We start from the raw sequence: 22502 nt of genomic DNA, 5'->3' as shown, positions 1-22502 counted from the left end.
ACATACAGTGGCCTACATACAGTGGCCTACAGTAAGTAAGTAAGATGACGCCGATATAGCAGCTCTGTTTCAAGCACGTAAGCAACTTTTTTTGTGTGTTATTTCTTACATTTTCAGCCCAGAATGTTTTTTATGTTATTACATACAGGACAGCCAGAAATAACTTTTGGATATCAGAGTGGTGGTAACTCACCAGCATTACGACTAAGAATACAACTTTCCCAAATTGGATATTTTGTTAGTACCCCCAGGGCAATTGAACTTATCCCAGAAACTCAAACAGGAAGTACCCGTGATAAAGTCTATTCCATGCTGGTCTGACCAATCGGAATCCATGCTTCAAGATTATTTTGATCATGCCGACTGGGATATGTTCCGGGTAGCCTCTGAGAATAACATTGACGTGTATAGGGGATGTTGTTCCCACTGTGACTATTAAAACCTGCCCAAACCAGAAACCGTAGTTATTCCCTTCGTAAGGCAATCAAAAAGGCAAAACGTCAGTACAGAGACAAAGTGTAGTCGCAACTCAACGGCTCAAACATGAGATAATTGTGGCAGGGTCTACAGGCAATCACGGATAACAAAGGGAAAACCAGCCACGTCGCAGGCACCGACATCTTGCTCCCAGACAAGCTAAACACCTTCTTCACCCGCTTTGAGGATAACACAGTGCCAGTGACGGGGCTCATTCTCAAGGACTGTGGGCTCTCTTTCTCTGTGGCCGAACTGAGTAAGAGATTTAAGTGTGTTAACCCTCGCAAGGCTGCCAGCCCAGGCGGCATTGTTGGCCATGTCCTTAGAGCATGCGCAAACCAGCTGGCTGGGGTGTTTACGGACATATTCAATCTCTCTCTATCCCAGTCTGCTGTACCCACTTGCTTTAAGATGCCCACCATTGTTCCTGTACCCAAGAAAGCAAAGGTAGCTGAACTAAATTACTATCGTACCGTAGCACTCACTTCTGTCATTAAGAAGTGCTTTGAGAGGCTGGTTAAGGATCATATCACCTCTACCTTACCTGCCACCCGAGACCCACTTCAATTTGCTTACTGCCCCAATAGATCCACAGACGATGCAATTGCACTGCACACTACTGGATCCCTCCTGGACAAGAGGAATACCTACGTCAGAATGCTGTTCATTGACTTTAGCTCAGCCTTCAACACCATAGTACCCTCCAAGCTCATCAATGAGCTCTGCCCCTTTGTCTGAACCCACACTGGTTCCTGGACTTCCTGACGGTCCGCCCCTAGATGGTGAAGGTAGGAAACAACATCACTGGGGCCCCACAAGGGTATGTATTCAGCCGCCTCCTGTACTCCCTGTTCACCCATAACTGCGTGGCCACCCACGTCTCCAGCTCAATCATCAAGTTTGCAGACTACACAACAGTGGTAGGCCTGATTATCAACAATGACGAGACATCCTAAAGGGAAGAGGTGAGGGCCCTGGCGGAGTGGTACCAGGAAAATAACCTCTCCCTCAACGTCAACAAAACGAGGGAGCTGATTGTGGTCTTCAGGAAACAGCAGAGAGAGCACGCTCCTATCCCCATCGATGGGACCAGGGTGGAGAAGGTAGAAAACTTCAAGTTCCTCTACGCAAACATCACTGACAATCTGAAATGGTCCACCCACACAGACAGTGTGGTGAAGAAGATGCAACAGCGCCAGAGGCTGAAGAAATTTGTCTTGGAACTTAAGACCCTCACAAATTTCTACAGATGCACCATTGAGAGCAACCTGTTGGGCTGCATCACCACCTGGTATGGCAACTGCACCACCCACAAGTGCAGGGCTCTCTAGAGGGTGGTACAGTCTGCCCAAAGCATCACCAGGGGAAAACTACCTGACCTCCAGGACACCTACAGCACCCGATGCCACAGGAAAGCCAAAAAGATTATCAAGGACATCAACCACCCGAGCCATGGCCTGTTCACCCCGCTATCATCCAGAAGGCGATGTCAGTACAGGTGCATCAAAGCTGGGACCAAGAGACTGAAAAACAGATTCTATCTCAGGGCCATTAGATTTGTTAAATAGCCATCACTAGCCAGCTACCACCGGGCTACTCAACCTTGCATCTTAGAGGCTGCTGCCCTATATACCTAGACATGGAATCACTGGTCACTTTGATAATGGAACACTAGTCACTTTTGCAACTGGTGTTCCTTCCACGGGAAGGCTGAGTTAATGTAGGCTAATGTGATTAGCATGAGATTGTAAGTAACAAGAAAATTTCACAGGACATAGACATATCTGATATTGGCAGAAAGCTTAAATTCTTGTTAATCTAACTTCACTGTCCAATTTCTGTAACTATTACAGTGAAATAATACCATGCTATTGTTTGAGGAGAGTGCACAATTTTGAACATGAAAAGTTATTAATAAACAAATTAGGCACATTTGGGCAGTCTTGATACAAAATTCTGAACAGAAATGCGAGGGAGGGAGAACGAAGGGAGGGAGAACGGAGGGAGGGAGCATGGAGGGAGCAGATTTATTGTCAATCAGTGTTTCTAAGTGGACAGTTTGATTTCACAGAAGTGTGATTGACTTGGAGTTACATTGTGTTGTTTAAGGGTTCCCTTTTATTTTTTTGAGCAGTATATATAGGCAACCAAGGCTTTATCATCATTTTCTTTTAACAGAAATGTGTAGAGATCGACCAGTCAATCGCAATCGACCGATTGGTGACCACTGCTATAGGCTTGTCTCATCATCGTCGGTGATCAGGCATAACACTGTCGTGTCTTCAGCAAACTTGATGATCGTGTTGGAGTCGTGCGTTGCCAGAGTTGTGGTTGAACTGGGAGTACAGGAGGGGACTAAGCACACACCCCTGAGGGTCCCCCCGTGTTGAGGGTCAGTGTGGCGGAGGTGATGTTGCCTATCCCCACCACCTGGGGTCGGCCCGTCAGAAAGTCCAGGATCCAGTTGAAAGGGGAAGTGTTCAGTCTCAGGGTCCTGAGTTGGTGATGAGTTATGACTATGAACTACATTACAGTGCGTGTGTGTGTGTGTGTGTGTGTGTGTGTGTGTGTGTGTGTGTGTGTGTGTGTGTGTGTGTGTGTGTGTGTGTGGGGTGTGTGGGGTGTGTGGTGTGTGGTGTGTGGTGTGTGGTGTGTGGTGTGTGGTGTGTGTGTGTGTGTGTGTGTGTGTGTGTGTGTGTGTGTGTGTGTGTGTGTGTGGTCCTTGTCTCCATTGCTCCGGTGCAGACCATATGGGAGTCTCCTGACTTCATAGGATCAGGGCTTTGGTGGAGTTAAGCCGGAAGGCATGCTATGTGCTGGAGGAAAGATCCTCTGATTGTGTGTGTGTGTGTGGTGTGGTGTGGTGTGGTGTGGTGTGGTGTGGTGTGGTGTGGTGTGTGTGTGTGTGTGTGTGTGTGTGTGTGTGTGTGTGTGTGTGTGTGTGTGTGTGTGTGTGTGTGTGTGTGTGTGTGTGTGTGTGTGTGTGTGTGTGTGTGTGTGTGTGTGTAGAGAGCAGATGGCCCTGACCCTGGAGCGGTATATCTATAGACTGTAACACTGTAGGAAACAGGAATATCCCTTCAGTTCCACCCATAGACAACCAACAGGCCTAAACCATTCCTCTACCAGATTATAGAACACATACCATAGCTACAGATCTACTGGGTCTAAATACAAAGTGCTTCATGCATAACCAAAAGGGAATTTATTTTCTGTCTCTCACCAGGTCACGTTAACAGTAAAAAATAACATTCTCATATAATATTATCTCTGGAGTTTTGTTATTGGTTTCGTATTTAAAAAGGGACAATCTGTGATTGCTACATCAATTTTAAAAAGTTGAAATTAATAATAATTAATAATATACACTGAACAAAACATTTAACAGGTGACACCAATAAGGGATCATAGCTTTCACCTGCATTCACCTGGTCAGTCTATGTCATGGAAAGTCAGTCAATGTCATGGAAAAACCAGGTGTCTTTAATGTTTTGTACACTCAGTTTATTTCAATTGATTGTTAAAGAATATCATTTATAGATGCTTCATGAGCTTAGTTCAGCTGTCACACCCCCCAGAACCCAAAATATAAGCTTTAAAGCCTCAATACATGGTTAGAACTGCAATGTTGATATCCTGGATAATCAGTCCTTGTATCCATAGCTCTGTCTATGAATTTGAGATTGGTTACATTTCTCCAGCTCTATCTCTCCCCTGTTTACGAGAACAGTGGTGGGGTGTCCACTTTGTTATTATTCGAACTGCAGAATGCCCCTTTAAACACATTGTCAGCTCGACCAGCAACCATGGGAAGAGTTGCAGTGGAGAGGAGAGCGGCTGATTGATGAGAATTATATACAGTTGATGTCGGAAGTTTACATACACCTTAGCCAAATACATTTAAACTCTGTTTTTCACAATTCCTGACATTTAATCCTAGTAAAAAATTCCCTGTCTTAGGTCAGTTAGGATCACCACTTTATTTTAAGAATGTGAAATGTCAGAATAATAGTAGAGTGATTTATTTGAGCTTTTATTTCTTTCATCACATTCCCAGTGGGTCAGAAGTTTACATACACTCAGTTAGTATTTGGTAGCATTGCCTTTAAATTGTTTATCTTGGGTGAAACGTTTCGGGTAGCCTTCCACAAGCTTCCCAGAATAAGCTAGGTGAATTTTGGCCCATTCCTCCTGACAGAGCTGGTGTAACTGAGTCAGGTTTGTAGGCCTCCTTGCTTGCACACACTTTTTCAGTTCTGCCCACAAAATTTCTGTGGGATTGAGGTCAGTGTTTTGTGATGGCCACTCCAATACATTGACTTTGTTGTCCTTAAGCCATTTTGCCACAACTTTCGAAGTATGCTTGGGGTCATTGTCCATTTGGAAGACCCATTTGCGACCAAGCTTTAACTTCCTGACTGATGTCCTGAGATGTTGCTTCAATATATCCACATAATTTTCCTTCCTCATGATGCCATTCTATTTTTTGAAGTGCACCAGTCCCTCCTGCAGCACAGCACCCCCACAACATGATACTGCCATCCCCATGTTTCATGATTGGGATGGTGCTCTTCGGCTTGCAAGTCTCCAATTAGCCTATCAGAAGCTTCTAAAGCCATGGCATCATTTTCTGGAATTTTCCAAGCTGTTTAAAGGCACAGTCAACTTAGTGTATGTAAACTTCTGACCCACTGGTATTGTGATACAGTGAATTATAAGTCAAATAATCTGTCTGTAAACAATTGTTGGAAAAATTACTTGTGTCATGCACAAAGTAGATGTCCTAGCTGACTTCCCAAAACTATAGTTTCTTTAACAAGAAATTTGTGGAGTGGTTGAAAAACAAGTTTTAATGACTGCAACCTACGTGTATGTAAACTTCAGACTTCAACTGTATATATATATTTTACAGAGGTCATTTACAGATAGCTAGTCTTTAGTAACCTTGTAATGTAAACATCCTAGGTTTATCTGTGTATCCAGCCTCAGACAGACACACACACACACAAACACACACACACACACACACACACACACACACACACACACACACACACAGATAGAGATGGAAGCTCCTGCATTAATAATGTTGCCCTGGTAACAACCTGTGAATAATGGAGCACGTCTTGTCTTTGATGTGAAGGAGACAGATGTGACATGTTAAAATGGCGGCGCCCCCCCCCCCCCCCTCCCTTGTCCTTGACACAGTTATTTAATGTGGTCGTGTTTAATTATCAAATATGGAGCCTTGGTCTCCTGAAAGCTGGGGTAGAGGGCAACGTATGGGCACTGGGCTGCTCCGTGGCTCGTAATGAAACATTGGTGAACGCTGTAACTTTATTTTAGGGCTACTGGCAGTCAGCTGCATGAGAAACAGGTTAGCATACCATTGTACTGTAGGTTATATAGGCTTTGAATGATTAACACAATGGAACGTTCTAGCTTCAAAATGAAACGCCTGTGTCAGAGATACATGAATAAGATGGAGAAGAAAACAGACAGACAGACAGACAGACAGACAGACAGACAGACAGACAGACAGACAGACAGACAGACAGACAGACAGACAGACAGACAGACAGACAGACAGACAGACACAACATCTTCATATCTACTGTACATCTCTATGAGATGTGGTTTAGCCCAAGCTCTCCATTGTTACCTGAGCTACAGCAGTCTAGTGACCTGGTTTCCCTCAGAACCACACGGACTGTGGTGTGATGGGCTCAGCTCTGAAACGTCCCCTATTTCCTGGGGAAATGTTGTTTAACTGAGCTGAACATGGAGTCTGATTTATTGCAGAAACGGGTCATCACTGGCAGCTGACAGTGTGTTACCAGCCTGCTGTTTGACACTAGGACAGCATCTCATTGTTACCAGCTTGCTGTTTGACAGTAGGACAGCATCTCATTGTTACCAGTTTGCTGTTTGACATTAGGACAGCATCTCATTGTTACCAGCTTGCTGTTTGACAGCAGGACAGCATCTCACTGTTACCAGCCTGACAGTAGGACAGCATCTCATTGTTACCAGCCTGCTATTTGACATTAGGACAGCATCTCATTGTTACCAGCCTGCTGTTTGACACTAGGACAGCATCTCATTGTTACTAGCCTGTTGCTTGACAGTAGGACAGAATCTCATTGTTACCAGCCTGTTGCTTGACAGTAGGACAGCATCTCATTGTTACCAGCCTGTTGTTTGACACTAGGACAGCATCTCATTGTGACTAGCCTGCTGTTTGACACTAGGACAGCATCTCATTGTTACCAGCCTGTTGCTTGACAGTAGGACAGCATCTCATTGTTACCAGCCTGTTGCTTGACAGTAGGACAGCATCTCATTGTTACCAGCCTGTTGCTTGACACTAGGACAGCATCTCATTGTTACCAACCTGTTGTCTGACACTAGGACATCTCTTTGTTATATACTGCTATATACCTGATGGTTCATTAGTGTAGGATTCCAATGAGTCCATCCTCCTATAGCTCCGCCCTCTGCTATATACCTGATGGTTCATTAGTGTATGATTCCAATGAGTCCATCCTCCTATAGCTCCGCCCTCTGCTATATACCTGATGGTTCATTACTGTAGGATTCCAATGAGTCCATCCTCCTATAGCTCCGCCCTCTGCTATATACCTGATGGTTCATTAGTGTAGGATTCCAATGAGTCCATCCTCCTATAGCTCCGCCCTCTGCTATATACCTGATGGTTCATTAGTGTAGGATTCCAATGAGTCCATCCTCATATAGCTCCGCCCTCTGCTATATACCTGATGGTTCATTAGTGTAGGATTCCAATGAGTCCATCCTCCTATAGCTCCACCCTCTGCTATATACCTGATGGTTCATTACTGTAGGATTCCAATGAGTCCATCCTCCTATAGCTCCAGCATTGAGCTGTTTCTAATAGAGCTCAGTGTTGAGTTGTTTTTAATAGAGCTCAGCGTTGAGCTGTTTCTAAAGGAGCTCAGTGTCGAGTTGTCTAATAGAGCTCAGTGTTGAGCTGTTTCTAATGGAGCTCAGTGTTGAGTTGTTTCTAATAGAGCTCAGCATTGAGCTGTTTCTAATAGAGCTCAGTGTTGAGAGCTATAAGTAGATTAAAAACATTACTGTCATTTCTCCTAGCCTCTCTTCATCACATGATTACATATGCCCTCTCTTATGACCGAAAATAACTTCTGGACATCAGAACTGCGATTACTCACCACGGACTGGCAGAATCCTTTTTGTCCTTTATTGAGTCCAACGTGAATGATGTACTGCTTTCCCAGGCACAGGCCCAGATCCCCATCATTTGCGTGAAGAGGAGGCGGAGAAAAAGGGGCCAGGGGGCTGCCTTCTGGGAATTCATAAGAGATCTAATAAACGTACACTGCCTTCCATTCTGCTAGCATACATGCAATCTTTGGAAAATAATAATAAATAATAAACCTATGCAGAAGATGACACTACCAACGGGACATTCAAAACTGTAATATCTTATGCTTCACGGAGTCGTGGCTGAAAGATGACATTATCAACAGCTGGCTGGTTATAAACACTGTATTGGCAAGATAGAACAGCAGCTTCTGGTAAGACAAGGGGCGGTGGACTATGTATTTTTGTCAACAGCAGCTGGTGCTTGATATCTAAGGAATTCTTGAGGTTTTGCTCGCCTGAGTCAGAGTATCTTATAAGATGTAGACCGCACTATCTACCTAGAGAGTTTTTCATCTGTATTTTTCGTAGCTATCTACATACCACCACAGACTGATGTTGGCACTAAGACAGCACTCAATGAGCTGTATTCCGCCGTTAACAAACAGGAAAACGCTCACCTAGTGGCGGCGCTCCTAGTGGCCGGGGACTTTAATGCAGGGAAACTTAAATCCGTCTTTCCAATTTCTATCAGCATGTTAAATGTGCAACCAGAGGGGAAAACAACTCTGGACCACCTTTACTCCACACACAGAGACACGTACAAAACTCTCCCTCACCCTCCATTTGGCAAATCTGACCATAATTCTATCCTCCTGATTCCTGCTTACAAGCAAAAATTAAAGCAGGAAGCACCAGTGACGAGATCAATAAAAAAGTGATCAGATGAAGCAGATGCTAAGCTACAGAACTGTTTTGCACAGACTGGAATATGTTCCAGGATTCCTCCGATGGCATTGAGGAGTACACCACATCAGTCATTGGCTTAATCAATAAGTGCATCGGACTAAGGATGCAGGACTAAGATCGAATCGTACTACACCGGCTTTAACACTCGTCGGATGTGGCAGGGCTTACAAACCATCACAGACTACGAAGGGAAGCACAGCCAAGAGCTGCCCAGTGACATAAGCCTACCAGACGAGCTCAAGACAACGTACATTGTAGAAATCGTAACTCATCGCTGTAAATGGTTTATGGAATTGAGAATGGAATTTTCCATTCCTGGGTTTAAACAGGATTTTTGTCAATGTTGTTGTTGCTTAAAATAGCAACCAGTTGGATCCCTGGTTTATGGGGAGAATGGTACTGTGTTAATCATGTCAGAAGATGACAAGCCTAATCCCCTCCCTCAATGGGCTGCCACTGCCCCGCCCTCCCCTTATTCTGCCTCGGGGGGCCAACACTGCCTCTCCCTCCCTCATCCTGCCTCGATGGGCCGCCACTGGCCCTCCCTCCCTCATCCTGCCTCGATGGGCCGCCACTGGCCCTCCCTCCCTCATCCTGCCTCGATGGGCCGCCACTGCCTCTTCCTCCCTCATCCTGCCGCCACTACACTTTTCTTCGCTACAGTCTGTCACCTAAATGTGCTTTATTGGAAAGGCTCTTGCAGATAGGGTTTGTGATTAGCGTGAAGAAAGAGAGAGAGAGAGCGAGAGAGAGAGAGAGAGAGAGAGAGAGAGAGAGAGAGAGAGAGAAAGAGAGAGAAAACAGTGGTGAGTAAATCCTTTTACCCTGGCGTTTTTAAACCCTCCCTCGGCTCTGTTCTGGCTGAGGCCTTACGAATGTCGTCAATCAAACGAAGTGACAGCAGCGTGTCATGTGGAGGGGGTTGGGGAGGCGGAACTTAGCGACACATAGAGCCCTAGTAGCCTAGATCCACTCAATCTCAATGCATCTTTCCACAATCTTCTTCTCAACAGTATTGGAGGAGGTCCAAGGTCCCTTGGTAGACTGTTCCTCTCTGATAGACTGTTCCTCTCTGACCTCTCCTGTTGAGAGGGAGGATGAGGGGAGAGGATCGAGAAAAGATTAATTGAGACTGAGCCTCTACCGATTCTGAATTGAGAAAGACCTTGTACTAAAACACATGACTTCTGCACCAGAGAAGTTCTGTTTTTGAAGTTTTCCCTGCATGGAGCAAGGTTAGACCTTACCAGGTCTGTGTTGGGTAAAAGACAGGAAGTGTGTGTGTGTGAGAGAGAGTGGGATTGATCGTGTCTGTCTGTCTGTCTGTCTGTCTGTCTGTCTGTCTGTCTGTCTGTCTGTCTGTCTGTCTGTCTGTCTGTCTGTCTGTCTGTCTGTCTGTCTGTCTGTCTGTCTGTTTGTCTGTCTGTCTGTCTGTCTGTCTGTCTGTCTGTCTGTCTGTGTACTGTACCCCATGCTGAAGGTCAACTCTAAATGCCACAAAAGGCAGAGGTTTTTAGTTGATAACAGAAAACGGCTGGTCTGTTACCATGGTCTGTTCACTCGCTGCAGTACTTACTGTTTCTGAGGCTAATCTGTTGTGATCTGACTGAAATGTTTAAAAAGGTATAGCATGATAACAATTGGGCATTTGGTCTCTGTTTCGTCAGTCAGTCCTAAAAGGGAACTGGAAGGGGAACATTTGTCTGATAGACTGTTCGCCAAAAGCCTGGGATCACTGGAGGCAAACTGATAGACTGTTCACCAACAGCCTAGGATCACTGGAGACAAACTGATAGACTGTTCACCAACAGCCTAGGATCACTGGAGGCAAACTGATAGACTGTTCACCAACAGCCTGGGATCACTGGAGACAAACTGATAGACTGTTCACCAACAGCCTAGGATCACTGGAGGCAAACTGATAGACGGTTCACCAACAGCCTACGATCACTGGAGACAAACTGATAGACTGTTCACCAACAGCCTAGGATCACTGGAGGCAAACTGATAGACGGTTTACCAACAGCATACGATCACTGGAGACAAACTGATAGACTGTTCACCAACAGCATGGGATCACTGGAGGCAAACTGATAGACTGCTCACCAACAGCCTGGGATCACTGGAGACAAACTGATAGACGGTTCACCAACAGCCTGGGATCACTGGAGACAAACTGATAGACTGCTCACCAACAGCCTGGGATCACTGGAGACAAACTGATAGACTGTTCACCAACAGCATGGGATCACTGGAGGCAAACTGATAGACTGCTCACCAACAGCCTGGGATCACTGGAGACAAACTGATAGACGGTTCACCAACAGCCTGGGATCTGTTGTGTTGTTACAGTATGCAGCCTCCTTTGGTAGCGAATCCAGTCCATTTCAAACTTTATTTATTTTATTTATTTATCCGTTATTTTACCAGGTAAGTTAACTGAGAACACGTTCTCATTTACAGCAACGACCTGGGGAATAGTTACAGGGGAGAGGAGGGGGATTAATGAGCCAAACTGGGGATTATTAGGTGACCGTGATGGTTTGAGGGCCAGATTGGAATTTAGCCAGGACACCGGGGTTAACACCCCTACTCTTACGATAAGTGCCATGGGATCTTTAATGACCTCAGAGAGTCAGGACACCCGTTTAACGTCCCATCCGAAAGACGGAATGGAAAAGGCACTTGAAAGAGGAAGTTATGATGTTGTTATATAGTAATGCTGGACACTATTCAACACCTAGAGGCCTATCAGCTGTCTCTATCCAGCTGTGATAACAACCTTTCGCCTGGGAAGGGGGTGAATGTGAGAGTCGTGGACATGAAAGAAGCGAGGAGGAGGAGGAGGAGGAGGGGGGAGGGGGAGGAGGGGAGGAGGAGGAGGAGATGGAGGAGGAGGAGGAGGGGGAGGGGGAGGTGGATGAGGAGGAGGAGGAGGAGGAGGAGGAGGAGATGGAGGAGGAGGAGGAGGGGGAGGGGGAGGTGGATGAGGAGGAGGAGGAGGGGGGGGTGGGGAAGGGGGGAGGAGGAGGAGGAGGAGATAGAATGGATAAATTTAATAGAGGGAGGGGTAATCAACTGGAGAGACATTACTGATGACAGGAGGAAAGAGCAGGAGGGAAAATCAGAGTACTGAAAACAAACAATGAGGAGAAGACAATATCCCTCACAGTGAAATGAAAAAGAAATACAAAAAAAGAAACACAGAGAAAGGGAGCTTGAGGGGAATACAACAACACAAGAGAGAAAGGAGGGAGGCTTTCAAGAGTCTGACTGTCCTGTACTGTGGGCTGCTGTTCCTTTCAGAGCCGATACTCAATTATTAAAAGACCTACTGACTACTCGGGAGAGAGAGGGAAGGGAAGAGGGAGTGAATGGGAGAGAAAGAGAGGGAGTGAATGGGAGAGAAAGAGGGAGTGGGAAGAGGGAGTGAATGGGAGAGAAAGAGAGAGGGAGTGGGAAGAGGGAGTGAATGGGAGAGAAAGAGAGGGAGTGAATGGGAGAGAAATAGAGAGGGAGGGGAAGAGGGAGTGAATGGGAGAGAAAGAGAGGGAGTGAATGGGAGAGAAAGAGAGAGGGAGTGGGAAGAGGGAATGAATGGGAGAGAAAGAGAGAGGGAGTGGGAAGAGGGAATGAATGGGAGAGAAAGAGAGAGGGAGTGGGAAGAGGGAATGAATGGGAGAGAAAGAGAGAGGGAGTGGGAAGAGGGAATGAATGGGAGAGAAAGAGAGGGAGTGAATGGGAGAGAAAGAGAGGAAGTGAGAATGGGAGAGAAAGAGAGGGAGTGAGAAGACCTTATCTGACATTAAAACATAGGATCACACCAATGTGCACACACTGGTTCAATCAACCTTGTTTCCACATCGTTTCAAGGAAATTACGTTGAACCAACGTAGAATAGATGTTGAATTGATGTCCGTGCACAGTGGGACCTGAGCCTCCCCCTCACCTGAAAATAACTTTAATTTGTTGATTTGGATAAAAAGAACATGAGTTCCCACGTCTTGCCGACTGAATCCCAGTGTACAGAAATAGAGACGATATCGTAGACATCAAGCTCTCCCTCCCTACCCCTCTCCCTCCCTACCCCTCTCCCTCCCTACCCCTCTCCCTCCCTACCCCCTCTCCCTCATTACCCCTCTCCCTCATTACCCCTCTCCCTCCCTTCCTCTCTCCCTCATTACCCCTCTCCCTCATTACCCCTCTCCCTCCCTTCCTCTCTCCCTCCCTTCCTCTCTCCCTCATTTCACTTATAATTTACTGTATCACAATTCCAGTGGGTCAGAAGTTTACGTGCACTAAGTTGACTGTGCCTTTAAACAGCTTGGAAAATGATGTCATGGCTTTAGAAGCTTCTGACAGGCTAATTGGCATATTGGAGGTGTACCTGTTGGAGGTGTACCTGTGGATTGGAGGTGTACCTGTGGATGTATTTAAAGGCATACCTTCAAACTCAGTGCCTCTTTGCTTGACATTACGGGAAAATCTAAAGAAATAAGCAAAGACCTCAGAAAAAAATTTATACCTCCACAAGTCTGGTTCATCCTTGTGAGCAATTTCCAAATGCCTGAAGGTATCTGTACAATCAATAGTACGCAAGTATAAACACCATGGGACCACGCAGCTGTCATACCGCTTAGGAAGGAGACGCGTTCTGTCTCCTAGAGATGAACGTATTTTGTGCAAAAAGTGCAAATCAATCCCAGAACAACAGCAAAGGACCTTGTGAAGATCCTGGAGGAAACAGGTACAAACGTATCTATATTCACAGTAAAACGAGTCCTATATCGACATAACCTGAAAGGCCTCTCAGCAAAGAAGAAGCCGCTGCTCCAAAACCGCCATGAAAAAAGCCAGAATACGGTTTGCAACTGCACATGGGGACAAAGATTGTACTTTTTGGAGAAATATCCTCTGATCTGACGAAACAAAAATATAACTGGCCATAATGACCATAGTTATGTTTGGAGGAAAAAGGGGATGCTTGCAAGCCGAAGAACACCATCCCAACCGTGAAGCACGGGGGTGACAGCATCATGTTTGTGAGAGTGCTGTGCTGCAGGAGGGACTGATGCACTTCAAAAAAATAGATGGCTTCATGAGTGAGGAAAATTGTGGATATATTGAAGCAATCAGTTAAAGCTTGGTCGCAAAGGGATCTTCCAAATGGACAATAACCCCAAGCATACTTCCAAAGTTGTGGCAAAATGGCTTAAGAACAACAAAGTCAAGGTATTGAAGTGGCCATCACAAAGCCCTGACCTCAATCCCATAGAAAATGTGTGGTCAGAACTGAAAAAGTGTGTGCAAGCAAGGAGGCCCACAAACCTGACTCAGTTACACCAGCTCTGTCAGGAGGAATGGTCCAAAATTCACCCAACTTATTGTGTGAAGCTTGTGGAAGGCTAACCGAAATGTTTGACCCAAGTTAAACAATTTAAAGGCAATGGTACCAAATACTAATTGTGTGTATGTAAACTTCTGACCCACTGTGAATGTGATGAAAGAAATAAAAGCATAAATAAATAATGATCTACTATTATTCTGACATTTCACATTCTTAAAATAAAGTGGTGATCCTAAATTACCTAGGATTAAATGTCAGGAATTGTGAAAAACTGAGTTTAAATGTATTTGGCTAAGGTGTATGTAAACTTCCGACTTCATCTGTATTTATAAAGCCCTTTTACATCAGCAGATGTCACAATGTGCTGAACAGAAACCCAGCCTAAAACCCCAAACAGCAAGTAATGCAGATGTAGAAGCACGGTGCCTAGGAAAAACTCCCTAGAAAGGTAGGAACCTAGGAAGAAACCTAGAGAGGAACCAGGCTCGGAGGGGTGGCCAGTTCTATGTGAGTACATGGCCATTAAGGCCAGATTGTTCTTTGAGATGTTCAGAAGGAGAAAAGAGATAGGGAAGGACTCTAACCTTGAGGGATTTTGTCTGCTGTTTCTGTATGTCTGTCTAATCTAGACCATGCTTCAGTGAAGGTGGTTGCAAACTCGTTTGACTCAGAACTAGGAGAACTCCGACAACTCCGACAACTCCGACAACTCTGAGAACTATGAGAACTCTGAGAACTCCGACAACTCCGACAACTCTGAGAACTCTGAGCCATCCACAATGCTATGTAGACTAGATTCATTATCAAAGAATTGTCCTGTTCTACCATATCTGAATTGCATACCGTATGCAGCTTGACTTGTTTGGGATCTCTCATATCCCCACTAAGCAGCGACTCTAAAGGGATAACAAATATTCTGTTCATCGCCATAATGCACTAACGTGATACTTTGATACTTATCTTTTTTCTCTCTCTCTCTCTCTCTCTCTCTCTCTCTCTCTCTCTCTCTCTCTCTCTCTCTCTCTCTCTCTCTCTCCTCAGTCTTAGCAGTAGCAGTAGCAGCCAGTCTTCTCGTGGTTTGGTTTTCTCACTACCTAGAAGCCATGGCAGATGAAGCGGACATGCGCAATGAGCTGGAAAACCTGCAGGCGAAGGCAGATCAGATAGCCGATGAGGTAAACACACACACACCTCACACACCCCTCACACAAACCTCTCACACATCTCACACACCCCTCACACAAACCTCACATACGAACCTCACACACTCCTCACACAAACCTCTCGCACACTCCTCACACAAACCTCACGTACGAACCTCACACAAACCTCGCACACTCCTCACACAAACCTCACACACGAACCTCACACGTGAGTGACGGCTCACAGTAGACCGTCATCCTTTCATTCACACACATGAGATCCACATCAGGGCTCATGTCTGAAAAGCATCTTAGAGTAAGACTGCTGATCTAGGAACAGTATTGTATTTAAGATCAAAATGAATACGATTATACGGACAGGGGGGCACCTGATCCTATATCAGCATTTCTACTCTGATATGCTTTTTGGAACACCTGAGACAAAAGCATACAACTAGACATCTGTTCCACATCAACACTCCTTCAACTAGACATCTATTCCACATTCAGAGCTCCTTCAACTAGACATCTGTTCCACATTCAGAGCTCCTTCAACTAGACATCTGTTCCACATTCAGAGCTCCTTCAACTAGACATCTGTTCCACATTCAGAGCTCCTTCAACTAGACATATGTTCCACATTCAGAGCTCCTTCAACTAGACATCTATTCCACATTCAGAGCTCCTTCAACTAGACATCTGTTCCACATTCAGAGCTCCTTCAACTAGACATCTGTTCCACATTCAGAGCTCCTTCAACTAGACATCTGTTCCACATTCAGAGCTCCTTCAACTAGACATCTGTTCCACATTCATAGCTCCTTCAACTAGACATCTATTCCACATTCAGAGCTCCTTCAACTAGACATCTGTTCAACGAGACATCTATTCCACATTCAGAGCTCCATCAACTAGACATCTGTTCCACATTCAGAGCTCCTTCAACTAGACATCTGTTCCACATCAGAGCTCCTTCAACTAGACATCTATTCCACATTCAGAGCTCCATCAACTAGACATCTATTCCACATTCAGAGCTCCTTCAACTAGACATCTATTCCACATTCAGAGCTCCATCAACTAGACATCTATTCCACATTCAGAGCTCCTTCAACTAGACATCTGTTCCGTATCAGAGGTCCTTCAACTAGACATCTATTCCACATTCAGAGCTCCTTCAACTAGACATCTGTTCCGTATCAGAGCTCCTTCAACTAGACATCTGTTCCGTATCAGAGCTCCATCAACTAGACATCTGTTCCGTATCAGAGCTCCTTCAACTAGACATCTGTTCCGTATCAGAGCTCCTTCAACTAGACATCTGTTCCGTATCAGAGCTCCTTCAACTAGACATCTGTTCCGTATCAGAGCTCCATCAACTAGACATCTGTTCCGTATCAGAGCTCCATCAACTAGACATCTGTTCCGTATCAGAGCTCCATCAACTAGACATCTGTTCCGTATCAGAGCTCCATCAACTAGACATCTGTTCCGTGTCAGGGCTCCATCAACTAGACATCTGTTCCGTATCAGAGCTCCATCAACTAGACATCTGTTCCATATCAGAGCTCCTTCAACTAGACATCTGTTCCGTATCAGAGCTCCTTCAACTAGACATCTGTTCCGTATCAGAGCTCCATCAACTAGACATCTGTTCCGTATCAGAGCTCCATCAACTAGACATCTGTTCCGTATCAGAGCTCCATCAACTAGACATCTGTTCCGTATCAGAGCTCCATCAACTAGACATCTGTTCCGTATCAGAGCTCCATCAACTAGACATCTGTTCCGTATCAGAGCTCCTTCAACTAGACATCTGTTCCGTATCAGAGCTCCATCAACTAGACATCTGTTCCGTATCAGAGCTCCTTCAACTAGACATCTGTTCCGTATCAGAGCTCCATCAACTAGACATCTGTTCCGTATCAGAGCTCCATCAACTAGACATCTGTTCCGTATCAGAGCTCCATCAACTAGACATCTGTTCCGTATCAGAGCTCCTTCAACTAGACATCTGTTCCGTATCAGAGCTCCTTCAACTAGACAACTGTTCCGTATCAGAGCTCCTTCAACTAGACATCTGTTCCGTATCAGAGCTCCTTCAACTAGACATCTGTTCCGTATCAGAGCTCCATCAACTAGACATCTGTTCCGTATCAGAGCTCCATCAACTAGACATCTGTTCCGTATCAGAGCTCCATCAACTAGACATCTGTTCCGTATCAGAGCTCCATCAACTAGACATCTGTTCCGTATCAGAGCTCCATCAACTAGACATCTGTTCCGTATCAGAGCTCCATCAACTAGACATGTGTTCCGTATCAGAGCTCCTTCAACTAGACATCTGTTCCGTATCAGAGCTCCTTCAACTAGACATATGTTCCGTATCAGAGCTCCTTCAACTAGACATCTATTCCACATTCAGAGCTCCTTCAACTAGACATCTGTTCCGTATCAGAGCTCCTTCAACTAGACATCTGTTCCGTATCAGAGCTCTATCAACTAGACATCTGTTCTGTATCAGAGCTCCATCAACTAGACATCTGTTCCGTATCAGAGCTCCATCAACTAGACATCTGTTCTGTATCAGAGCTCTATCAACTAGACATCTGTTCCGTATCAGAGCTCTATCAACTAGACATCTGTTCTGTATCAGAGCTCTATCAACTAGACATCTGTTCCGTATCAGAGCTCTATCAACTAGACATCTGTTCTGTATCAGAGCTCTATCAACTAGACATCTGTTCCGTATCAGAGCTCTATCAACTAGACATCTGTTCTGTATCAGAGCTCTATCAACTAGACATCTGTTCCGTATCAGAGCTCCATCAACTAGACATCTATTCCACATTCAGAGCTCCATCAACTAGACATCTGTTCCGTATCAGAGCTCCTTCAACTAGACATCTGTTCCGTATCAGAGCTCCTTCAACTAGACATCTATTCCACATTCAGAGCTCCTTCAACTAGACATCTATTCCACATTCAGAGCTCCTTCAACTAGACATCTGTTCCGTATCAGAGCTCCTTCAACTAGACATCTATTCCACATTCAGAGCTCCTTCAACTAGACATCTATTCCACATTCAGAGCTCCTTCAACTAGACATCTGTTCCGTATCAGAGCTCCTTCAACTAGACATCTGTTCCGTATCAGAGCTCCATCAACTAGACATCTGTTCCGTATCAGAGCTCCTTCAACTAGACATCTGTTCCGTATCAGAGCTCCATCAACTAGACATCTGTTCCGTATCAGAGCTCTATCAACTAGACATCTGTTCCGTATCAGAGCTCCATCAACTAGACATCTATTCCACATTCAGAGCTCCTTCAACTAGACATCTGTTCCGTATCAGAGCTCCTTCAACTAGACATCTGTTCTGTATCAGAGCTCCATCAACTAGACATCTATTCCACATTCAGAGCTCCATCAACTAGACATCTGTTCCGTATCAGAGCTCCTTCAACTAGACATCTGTTCCGTATCAGAGCTCCTTCAACTAGACATCTATTCCACATTCAGAGCTCCTTCAACTAGACATCTATTCCACATTCAGAGCTCCTTCAACTAGACATCTGTTCCGTATCAGAGCTCCTTCAACTAGACATCTATTCCACATTCAGAGCTCCTTCAACTAGACATCTGTTCCATATCAGAGCTCCTTCAACTAGACATCTATTCCACATTCAGAGCTCCTTCAACTAGACATCTATTCCACATTCAGAGCTCCTTCAACTAGACATCTGTTCCGTATCAGAGCTCCTTCAACTAGACATCTGTTCTGTATCAGAGCTCTATCAACTAGACATCTGTTCCGTATCAGAGCTCCTTCAACTAGACATCTGTTCCGTATCAGAGCTCCTTCAACTAGACATCTGTTCCGTATCAGAGCTCCTTCAACTAGACATCTGTTCCGTATCAGAGCTCCTTCAACTATTTTGTCCCACTTTAGCTACACTGTAATACATACCTAACGGGAGATAGCCTATATGGGGATTTGCAAGTCTTGAATTAGAACTACGTTTGAGTGCTGTTTGACTATAAATAGGCTGTATTGCTCTAAGCTAAGCTGAGTCAACCAGACCCTGCTGTGTTTACACAGCTTGGTCACTCAATATGTCAATCAGCTTTGGCCTTATATTGAGCACTGTGTTTTGGTTTCCAAGGATAGAAAGAGATCAAATCTGTGTATGTAAATCGCAATATAACTTCTTTTTTTTTTTTATATAAAGCTCATTGAGGCTGATCCATATGTATTTAACTGTATTAATTGAACACTGTCTAACAGTATACCCATTTGGCTTCCATGGAGAGAAAGAGATCTCATCTTTTTATAGATTACGAAAGGACCTTTGTTGATTCTTTGAGGTAGAGCCAGGACTAGGACTTCCTGTCAGGGGTCAAAAATAACAGACAACCAGCCATGGACCGATTTCTCAGACAAATCCCACTTTGAGTATTTGGGCCTGCTAGTGTGGGGGAAAAAAACCTGGCACGGCACAGGAAGGAGTCTTTCCAAAATGGCCGTCGGTCTGGTCTGGGTTGGTAGTCAAAAAGATGACAACATATGATATAATCACACATCAACAAAGATAAATCTCCTGTCTCGTGACCTACATGTGTCTTTTGAGAAAAGTGTAATATGATGCGTTATTATAATTACCCCGTCTGTCGCCCCGCAGGGTGAACGTGTGGCATCTGAGGTCGGTAACAGAAGGCATTGTCTAATATCTCACCCTTACTCCACAACTGTCGCATGTAGCCCACTGTCTTTGGGTTCATTTGATCACAGATTGACAATGCGTTAGAATTCTCACTTTAATAATCTCACATTAATAATCCCTGGCTCGTTTGTCTTGCTATCCACGTCACTGTTATTCTCTCACTATTCTCCTCTGTCATTGAGCCCTGCTTTTCAACTACCCTTAGTCAGCCATAAATTATATTTGCCATAAACTAACTATCACTGTTATGTGTCCTACTGTGTCTATGTCCCTGTGGTTTTGCTGTGGGTGAGGTTATAGACAGTGTTAACTGTACATCTCTCTGGCCTGTCCTTTCCTATGGAGTGGGGACGCAGCCTTTAATTCAGATCGCTAGAATAGTAGAATAGCTCAAATGGACCTATTAAACATTCATGAAGAGATAATGTAATCCAGACAGGCTCTGGAGAGGGAGGGAGATGGGAGTGGGGGGAGAGATTAGAGAAATGGCAAGAGGGAGGGAGGGAGGGAGGGAGGGAGGGAGGGAGGGAGGGAGGGAGGGAGGGAGGGAGGGAGGGAGGGAGGGAGGGAGGGAGGGAGGGAGGGAGGGAGGGAGGGAGAGAGGAGAGAGAGGGAGAGAGAGAGGGAGGTAGAGATTGAGGAGGGGCACGGTAGATAGGAAGGGAGACATTTAGAGGGAGAGATTGTTATGTAAAAGCAGATTGTTGGAAAAGGAGGGAGGGAAGAGTGAAGAGAACATGTGATAAATTCAGTGGGAATGTAAAGACTTGGTAGCTCACTGTATCCCTGTTAATGATACATCCTCCTATAGACCGGGAGCTCCAAATATTGGCACAGTGACTCAATTATTGTTGTTTTGGCTCTGTACACCAGCATTGCAATTTCTAAACGGTTCACCCAATATGGATGAAAATACCCTCAAAGTTCTGCACATTAACCTCGTAGTCATTGTATCATTTCAAATCCAAAGTGCTGGAGTGCAGAGCCGAAATACTAACCCTGTCAATATAGGAGGTGATCCGATTATTATTTAATGTTTGTATTATATAATGATTATTTTGTTTATGAAATGGGTTCACTGAATGAAAATGGAGTTCCAATAGAGTTGACACCAGCACTGGTTACAGGTGTATTCATCACCAGGTGTGTTCATCACCAGGTGTGTTCATCACCAGGTTTGTTCATCACCAGGTGTATTCATCACCAGGTGTGTTCTTCACAGTGTTCAGCACCAGGTGTGTTCATCACCAGGTGTGTTCATCACCAGGTGTATTCATCACCAGGTGTGTTCATCACCAGGTGTGTTCATCACCAGGTGTGTTCATCACCAGGTGTGTTCATCACCAGGTGTGTTCATCACCAGGTGTATTCATCACCAGGTGTATTCATCACCAGGTGTATTCATCACCAGGTGTGTTCATCACCAGGTGTATTCATCACCAGGTGTGTTCATCACCAGGTGTGTTCATCACCAGGTGTGTTCATCAGCAGGTGTATTCATCACCAGGTGTATTCATCACCAGGTGTGTCCATCACCAGGTGTATTCATCACCAGGTGTATTCCCCACCAGGTGTATTCATCACCAGGTGTGTTCATCACCAGGTGTGTTCATCACCAGGTGTATTCATCACCAGGTGTATTCCCCACCAGGTGTATTCATCACCAGGTGTGTTCATCACCAGGTGTGTTCATCACCAGGTGTGTTCATCACCAGGTGTGTGGTACAGTACAGTAGTAGAGAAGAGATTTATCTGACAACTCTCTAATATGAGTCTTTTCTCTTCACAGTCACTGGAGAGCACTCGGCGTATGCTGGCCATGGTGGAGGAGGTAAGGTCATCTTAACATTACACACACCACACAGTTTTATTATTCAAATTGAGAGACAGATCTAATTTCCTGATAGAATGTAAGCGGCTGTATTTCCTTTTAAGGTGAATGGAGAGTTTGGTCCGGGTTTGATTACATGAATTATACATGACATAGCACATCTCCTCACATCATAGAGCGTGACTCTGTCCAGTTGAGGGACTAGCATCACTCCTACTTGCCGGAAGACAAATGGCTGAGTAGTGATTTTTAAATGTACTGTCAATCTGTGGCTGTATCTGTTTCCTGAGTGCTTTAAACGGTATAGACTGACAGAGGATGAAGGGCCAATATCCCAGCATGTATTATGCATGAGTAGCTCTCAATGTGACTCCCAGATGGTCTCATCTAGGGGATATAGGAACATACATCACCCTGTCTGTCTGTAAAGTAGAGCTGGACCATGGACAGCCAACACAGTCTATAATCCTTGGCCTCTCTATAGATTGAATATGTGTGGCCGTCATTGTGAACATATCTTCTTAGATATAGTATGTTGAGCTTCTTCACCAATAGCTTGGAGCTGTATCGCATCCGGCCGTGATTGGGAGTCCAATAGGGAGGCACACACTTGGCCCAGCGCCGTCCGGGTTTGGCCCGGGGGTTTAGACCATCATTGTAAATAAGAATTTGTTCTTAACTGACTTGCCTAGTTAAATTAATATGGTAACGCTCCACCAGCTAAAGCCCTGATGAGGGAAGGGTGGGGGTTTATCAAAGGACTATGTGCATAAGTAGTATATCATATATGCATAGTCACTTTAACCATATCTACATGTACATACTACCTCAATCAGCCTGACTAACCGGTGTCTGTATTTAGCCTCTCT

General features: G+C 45.0%; 1 long non-coding RNA gene across 1 annotated transcript in view; it reads left to right on the top strand.

Moving 5' to 3' along the window:
• LOC121843874 overlaps positions 1-21637 on the top strand; it is a 39414-nt gene extending 17777 nt beyond the window's left edge. The window contains exons 2-3 of the long non-coding RNA XR_006081775.1: positions 14978-15111; positions 21592-21637. This is a non-coding gene — a long non-coding RNA (uncharacterized LOC121843874). The remainder of the gene's footprint in view (positions 1-14977; positions 15112-21591) is intronic.
• The last annotated feature ends 865 nt before the right edge of the window (positions 21638-22502 follow it).

This window comes from Oncorhynchus tshawytscha, unplaced genomic scaffold (genome assembly GCF_018296145.1).
Source record: "Oncorhynchus tshawytscha isolate Ot180627B unplaced genomic scaffold, Otsh_v2.0 Un_contig_12599_pilon_pilon, whole genome shotgun sequence".
Classification (NCBI taxonomy): Eukaryota; Metazoa; Chordata; class Actinopteri; order Salmoniformes; family Salmonidae; genus Oncorhynchus; species Oncorhynchus tshawytscha.
The sequence above is the reverse complement of the archived record's forward strand: the minus strand, read 5'-3'. Positions and strand labels throughout refer to the sequence as shown.